Source organism: Pyrus communis, chromosome 7 (assembly GCF_963583255.1).
Source record: "Pyrus communis chromosome 7, drPyrComm1.1, whole genome shotgun sequence".
NCBI lineage: Eukaryota > Viridiplantae > Streptophyta > Magnoliopsida > Rosales > Rosaceae > Pyrus > Pyrus communis.
In genome coordinates this window covers 6679416-6688104 of record NC_084809.1, presented here as the reverse complement: position 1 = coordinate 6688104, position 8689 = coordinate 6679416, and positions in this window count along the sequence as shown.

Genomic DNA, 8689 nt, shown 5'->3' with positions numbered 1-8689 from the left:
ATGTAAAACAAGATCTTTTTCGTCCCCGAAGAAGGATGATGAAGATATTTTGGAGCCTGAAGTTCTTTAACTAAGTGTGATAGACGCTTTATTATACCTAGCTCAATGCATTATACCCGACATCTCCTTCCCTGTTAATCTTTTGGCAAGATACAGTAATGCACCTACACGCAAACACTGGACTAACGTGAAAGACATCTTCCGTAACCTTAAGGGTACTACGGATTTAGGCTTATTGTATCCCTATGAATCCTCGAGTGATGCCGCACCCTATGGTTCTCGAGTTGATTCTTGCCTTGTTGGTTATGCCGATGCAGGATACTTATCTGATCTGCACAAGGCGCGTTCTCAAACGGGTTATGTCTTTACCGTTGGAGGCACCACAATTTCTTGGAGGTTAACTAAACAGACCTTAGTTGCCACTTCGTCTAACTATGCTGAAATTCTCGCCTTACATGAAGCAACTCGTGAATGTTTTTGGTTGAGAGCAGTAGTGGGCCATATTCGAAGCTCTTGCAATCTTTATCCTGCCATTGATGCCCGACGACGATCTTTAAATACAACACATCATGCATCGAACAACTCAATAAGGGTTACATCAAAGGAGACAACACCAAGCATATTGCGCCGAAGTTTTTCTTTTCACATCAACAACAAGTGCATCAGAAGTTTGAAGTCACACAAATCCGTTTACAAGACAATCTGGCTGACCTCTTCACCAAATCACTGCTAAAGACGACGTTTCAGAAGCTTGTTCATGGAATTGCTGTGCGTAAAATTTCTGAGTTGTAACTTTGCTATTTCTCTTTGGAATTATGTCAAACTTAGGGGGAGTATCCTGTAGATACTTGCTTGATCTTAATGTACTTTTTTTCCCTACGATTAGGAGCATTTTTCCCATGAGGTTTTTGCTACCTAACTAGGTTTTAACAAGGCACCCACCTTGGGCTGGTCATATCCCTAATGACGTCTCGCATACGTTTCTTTTAACTTTGCATTTCTCACACATTTTTCCTTAGACAATGGATTTTGTCCCTACTCGGGTTTTTGCCATAGCCTTAGGGTTTTTTAGTGAGACTTACTACTTATGCAAGTTCCTACCTTATTGAGAATAAGCGTTGTTCCTTAGAATTAATGCCGATGAGTCGACTTCCTCAACTTCTGCATGATGCTAAATCTACCTTGAGTTTTATACACTCAAGGGGGAATGTTGTAAACATTCCTAGTTTAAGTGTGATTGTGTAAATCCTAGATTGGATTTGATTCCAGTTATCCTTTCCTATTGTATCTTGCATTCCTTGGGGATGAAGGAATATCTTCTCTCCTTTACTACTATAAATAAAAGCACAATGTATGAGGGATAACAACACACACATTCCCTATAATTCTACGAACACATCTCTCTCTCTCTCTCTCTCTCTCTCTCTCTCTCTCTCTCTCTCTCTTCTCCTTGGGCCCCGTCATCCTAAACTTGTCAGATAAAATAGACCACAACATATATATATATATATATATATATATATATGTAGGGTCACAACATATATATATACACACGTATTATATGTAGGGTCACATATTAATCCGGAATATACATGTAAGTTCTTTTTCTCCTTATGTAATTAGAGGGGTTTAAAATTGTAGAGCTTTACTTAGACACATGCACACATGTGCATATAGATAGAGAAAACCAACGTCATTCACGTGTATATAGAGATAGTTGAAGATCACGTTACGTACTAATGTCAATGATAAACAAAACGGAGTGAATTAGTTTAATCAAATCTTGATCAAGCAACTTCCCAGGCATGCATTCTTGTCGTTGACGATTCAAAGCCTCGTATATATATTTTCATGAACTTCCCCATAAAACCATAATCAAATTAAGAGGATGATTACACATGAACTATATAATTAGCTAATAAAATATTTCATAGATCATAGATGGAAACCTTAATTTACGTACCTCAAAACAACTTGCACAGTATAATGATTTATCCTTGCCCTAAACTGTAAGATAAGATAAATGCTAAGGAGACTTCCTCAAAGTGGGACTTTTCATAAATTCTCTGTCACCTCATATTTTAATGTCAATTTTCGTGCTAACATTATAAAATATTGTGCCAAAAACAAGATGTGACAAAGTTCTGCATTTGAGAGAGTCTCCTTAGCATTTCTCATGAAATAATTAGGACTAAATCACAAAGTTTTGTTCATAGCTAAATTGGGATTATAACCCTAATTGAATATGCAAAGAAACGAGAAACAGTGAAATGAAAGGAGGGAAGTCAAGGTATATAAACAACGTCGAGCCTCGGGCGCAATGCATGGCGTACAATATTGAAAGAGGTTAGCTTTCCATCCGACACGAAATTAGTGAGTTAGTAAGTTAGCATTACCATACTTCATCCATAAATATCTATGATTTCTAACCCATTAATTCAAAGAAGATGTCTCAATCCAACCTAAAAATTAAATGAAAACAAGAGATGTGTCTCAAAACAGGTGTCAGTTTATCAACGTACAAGAAGATGTGTATGTGGCTTGCTGCATGCATTGATGCACCTGAAGAAAAATGCCTCAAACTTTTCAAGTCAAATAAGCTTTTCACTCCCCAAGACAAAATTGACAATAATTAAGGTTTCAATTTGAGCGTTTGAAGAAATATGAAAAAAAAAAAATCAAACTCTATGTTCCAAGTTCAAATCATCTCCACACTCCTTAGTATATGTTAGTATAGAATATCGTTTGTAGTGAAAAAAAAAACTAAAACACCAAAACAGATTATTTCACGTGCATAACGATGCGTATAACATGTTTGGTAGAGGTATAAAATGGTTTTCTAGGAAATGTTCCTTTTAACATGTTTATGTTAGATTATGAATTCAAATTTTTTTCTCTTTTTAAAATATGTGTTCTTAAAATTCGCATCTTAACAATATAAACATATATTTGACAACGTAAATCTGATAAGATCAATAACATCATACTCACTAAGATGATTTCTTATGGTATTACATTTTTTTTTTCTTCTAGAATCATACACTCTATGCTAGGGGGGAGCCAGCGCGCATTTGTCGGGAAACTAAGTAAATTTGTGAGAAAAACAACATTTTAGCGCATCCTAAACCTAATTTACACTTCATATATAATTAAATAAAAGAAAAACGGTATTTCACCCTTGCCACTTAGTACTACGGTCTGGTGGTATTCCTCTTCATTTGGAAGTGACAGGTTACATAGAATTACCTCAACTATTGTGTTAGTCACAGTTTCATACCCCATCTTTAAAAAATGTCGATGTCATACCTCATCTTACGAATTTGTTACAATTTCATACATTTCCACCCCTATGTGAATTTCTAGCTAGCTCCATCCTTACTACTAATTTAATTAATTGGGTAAATTACATAAAACTACCTTAATTATTGGACCAGTTACACTTTCATACCCCATCTTTAAAAAATGTCAATGTCATACCTCATCTTATGAATTTGTTACAATTTTATACATTCCGTGAGTTTTTTTGTCAATTTTTCCATTAAATAGTGACGTGGCTTAAGATGGGATCCACTTTCTATTAAAAAATTAATTAAATATTAAAAACTGAAAAAATAAAATAATAAAAACCAACCTCACCCACCCGTAGTCTCCTTCCTTCCCCTCTCTCTCTCTCCCCTTTCCTCCCGTATTCTCTATTCCTTTCCCCCTTTCAAGCTGCAACAGCAGCCTTGTCGGCTCTGCCATCATCCACAAGCTCCAAGCCCTAGGCTTCACGAACCTTATCTTCCGCACACACGCTGAGCTCAACCTCACCCTCCAAGCCGACGTCGAGAAACCTAGAAATGTTCCTGCACCATTGAACCTCACTGGACCCTAAACCAAACCCCATAAACCCCATCGAACCCCAACGTAGCCGCCTCCTGTCCCTTGAGCCAAAACCCACAAACCCAGTTAAGCAAAGCCCAAAGCTTTCTCCAATCCCAAATTGCCACCATGTGTTCGAAACAAGAGAGAGAGAAAAAGATGGTTGCACGGGGGTTTTTTGTGGTGATGGCAGAGGTGTCAAAGAGGTAGCAACAGAGCACACCCAGTTTACGAAATTCCAATTGGGATTTGATTTGTTTGAGTAAATTAAAAATTGGGGACTGAAATGGGGAAGAAAGGTGAGGGTGATGAGTTTGGGGGAGACAGGTGGGAAAGAAGGTTGAGGGTGATGAGTTTGGAAGGTGGGTTGGGGGAAGACAGGAGCGGGTGGGATCTGGGTTTGGGTTGGGGGAAGATGGGAGTGGGGAAGAAATGTGAGGGGGATAAGGGGTAGGTCCCCCATGCAAAAAAAAATAATTATTAAATGATTTTATTTGTTTAGCTTTTAATATTTAATTATTTTTTTAATATATATATATATTTTTTTTTAAAGAGAGTGGGTACCATCTCAAGCCACATCACTATTTAACAGAAGAATTGATAGACAAACTGACAGAAAGTATGAAATTGTAATAAATTGTTAAGATGAGGTATGACATTGACATTTTATAAAGATTAGGTATGAAACTATGACTGACTCAATAATTGAGATAGTTTTATGTAATTTAGCCTAATTAATTTGACGATGGATTGCTGATGAGATGTCTACATAATGCTTTTTTTAATTAACTAATTTAGGAAAAATATGGAGTAAACTACACCAATAAAAGGACGAAATAATTACTTTTTTTAAATGGTTGTTGGCTTTCAAATAATGCTACGTAATTACCCAGACCCTCAATAATTTCATAAATAGAAAAAAAAACAATAATTAATTCGATAACAATAATGCCAACAACAATATGCCTCCTCGCAGACTCACAAACAAAACTTGTTTATTTTTATTTTTGTTGGAATACCACCAAGGTTGTTCTTGTTAATTTGTTCATCAACACAGAAATCGGATCTTCGAGGAATATTGGACTTTAGTCATAAAAATCATATGCAATGTATCTATAGCTAAATGTGAAGAACTATATTGAAAAGATTAATACACTAAATTAATTTTAATTCATAACTGGAGACACCCATAGAGAAGAGAAAGACCTGGGAAACCAGCCAAATCTTATGCCATGATTTCTATCAACTATCACCATTGGAGTACTTGTAAGAATAGTTTACAAATACAATTCTTGTAAATCTTTCTCAATCTTCATGTTCCCGAATTTGAAAAAAGAAAAAAAGAAAAGAAGAAGTGCATGCAAATAAATATAACAAGAAATATGAAAAATACGATGAATTAGAGGAAGAACAACAACAACAACAAATGCCTGGCTTTCCCATGTACGCCGCGAAATCTTTTGCCCACCGATGAATTCTCCACCGGAAACACTCACACATGTTGATCGTATAAGCTAGACATGATAAATATGATACCCCAAAAAACTAAGTAATTTCTTCTCGGAAGAGTGAGTAGTAGTACTAGCACTAGCACTGATGACAGACCATATTAATTTCTTCTTCTTGATCTTCATAACTGTCCGTGATTGCTGCTCAAAGAAAACCCAAAAACATGGACGAGACAGAGAGTGAAAGAAGAGTAGTGCGTGGAGGAGTCAATTAATAATGCAGTGGAAAATATAAAAAGGGGCAGAAGTGGAGAAATGTTTATGTGTTTCGGAAGTAACTGCCACGTGTTGTAGAATGAATAAATAATAGATTAATATGTCTCATTTTTACTGCATATTACTGTAAAAACAAATAAACTTATTATGATTTAAGTGAAGGATATTACTGTAAAAACAAATAAACTTATTATGATTTAAGTGAAACAATAATAGTTATGTACATAACGAAATTTAGGTTATATGAAGTATTTCTCATACAACCCGATATTTTAGGAATATTGAAATGCTTCTCATAAGAGAGAGAGAGAGAGAGAGAGAGAGAGAGAGAGAGAGAGAGAGAGAGAGAGAGAGAGAGAGAGAGAGAGGTTGTATGAAGTTGTTCCCAAGAAGATGATGAGCGTTTCCCGTTGATGTTGTTTTCAAAGGAGGAGGTTTCCCGTTTTGTTTCACACTTTGGAGCTCTTCTTTTTGTCTTCCAGCTGCACCAAGAGTCGACGAAGATTAAAGTGCCAATTAATTGAGTACTACTTCATCGGCTTTTGTTTGATTGTTTTCTGCTTAATTGTTGGTTTAAATTAATTAGTTTTCTCAACAAAACTAGCCTGATTTAGGGAACAATGTAAATCCAAGATTGCAAGTAAAAAGAAGCCTGGGTCGAAGCTTCCTGTCCGGATTCCAAGCTTTATGAGTTATCGTCCAACTAACAAAATTATTTTGAATTATAATAAATCTGGTTCCTGATCATAACACCAAAGAAAATACATAAATAGAAACATTTTCGGCTGCCGGCCTCTCCCTCGGAATGCGGAAGAAGACGGATCAGGATCCTCTTTTAATCTAAGGATGAGGATTCTCATTATCAAGGGATATGGACCGTTGGATGAAAATCTAACGGTTATAATTATTATAACTTTAAAAAGATCTCTTTATTTGTAGCTGTTAGATTTTTATCCAACGACCTACATCTCTTGGTCGTGAAGATCCTCATCCTTAGATTAGGAGAGGATCCTAGTCCGAAGAAGACCTCCAATCCTCTCCCATTTATTAAAAATCTTTGAGGGAATAGGTACGTACCCTAATATATGTTTTTATATGTGGATGTTAGTAGAAGTTTGGACGAATAGTATGTTTATTGGACAGAGTGTGACATCTGTCCACCGTTTTCGTTGTCTTGGTCTAAACCTCCTTTTAATATTTGTTTTGGTCAAACTTTTGGGAACAATTAACCTACATGTTGTTGGTACGTGCACGATCATGCATTCTGAGTAGTGGAAGATCAAGGTTTGGTCTCAATATACATTCACACGTGTCTCATTCGGTGAGTGTCAATTGTTAATATAGGCAAAATTATAGGAATGAAAATCCTCTTCGGATTCTCCAATCACATTTGTTTATCGTATATCGTACGGTTAGAAATCATTATAAAATTTTAATTTAATATTAAGTATAAACAATACCTAATGAAAACTGGCTGCACAATATACAATGAACATATGTGATTAGAAGATGATCTTTGAAATCATCACAAAAGGATCCAGAGAGGATCCTTATTCAAATTATAGATGCATACTTCAACGTGTGGTTGATTTGTTAGAATTTCTTTATTATCATAAAAATAAGGCGTGTACGACTAGTTAATCGTTATTAAAGAAATTAAAATACAACTCGATAATTCTGTATAAGCACACATGTGAGGTTAGGTAAACTTTTAAATGTGGGACATTTCATATTTTTTGATAAACTTACGATGTAATACATTTCTTCACATCCTTACGCGCCACTTGATTAATAGTGAATTTTCTAATATATTACATGAATGCGTGACCATTAAGCTTCGCATGTAAGTCACCATACTTTGATATGGTAATACCATAAATGTTTCGCCCATAAATTCAGTTAGCGGTACACAAAATAGCCTAACTCTTTATAAATATATAAATATTTAATAAACTTCTGATCTCGGACATTATTCACATTCCCATAACCACTGTTCTAAAAATCTCTGCCTAGCGCTGTATAGGCCCTGTCTAGGTACTAGGTGGTTGGTCACCGTCCCGATTATTGCCTAGGCGTTTGAAAATTAAGAAGGGGCCCATAGACCTACTGAGATGCCCGCCTAGGCACTTGCCCATACCTGTCTAGGCATCGACTCACTTAGGCAAAAAATAGATAATTTTCATTTTGCATTTTATTTTTTTTCAATAAATTGTAAGAAACTTGTCGAATACTTAAATGGGCACACATTATATGCTTGTTCCCCATGTTTTCATTATGTTCCAATACTTCATAATATATGTGTCATTCTATTTTGTAGTTTATGATGAAATTATATATATTTTAAGTATAAACATACATTTATTTACATAAAATATAATGGATTTAGTTAAATCTGTCTAGTCCACCTAGGCGTCCGCCTAGACCCCACCTAGCCACCTAGGCGCTAGGCCCCAGCTCACCGTTCGACTAGCGCCTAACGTCATTTAACTAAATAGCAAGCTGATCAATAAAAATGAGTGAGTTAGAGAACATATGCCCCACGGTTAGTTTTTCTTATTGTAGTTAATAAGTCACAATCAGACATAATTAACACTTCGTCAATTGAACTTAAATTACATAAGTTGACTACTAGGGTGTGGTAGAGCCTGAGACAAAACCTTTAACAATCTTTTGTCATCAAACTCTTCAGAATGGGCAATGACAACAGGGTCAAATTAATGGCACCAACCAACTCCTTTAAAAAATGGAGATCAGAGGGTGGGTGATTGCAATTCAAACCTTTGTACAGAACGACGAGATGGGAGAGGAAGCATCCGTATAAGGCTCGTCACATGCCACACTTGGCTGTAACTGCACCGTTGAAAAAAATGTACCGTCAGTTTCTCTCCTTATTTCTACCAAGCCCATAAATTTGTGTTTTGGCACGTCCTAATAGTATCAAAAGTCAGAGCTTGACTGGGTTCAACACTTATTTGTCTTAAATGTTGTTTTTCGATTTCAGTGTTACGAGATGGCTTGAGAGAAAAAGAGAATAGATGCTCCACTGTTGGAGGTTGCCAACAAACAATAGTGTGTATAGAATTGTGTTATGCTTGTGCATT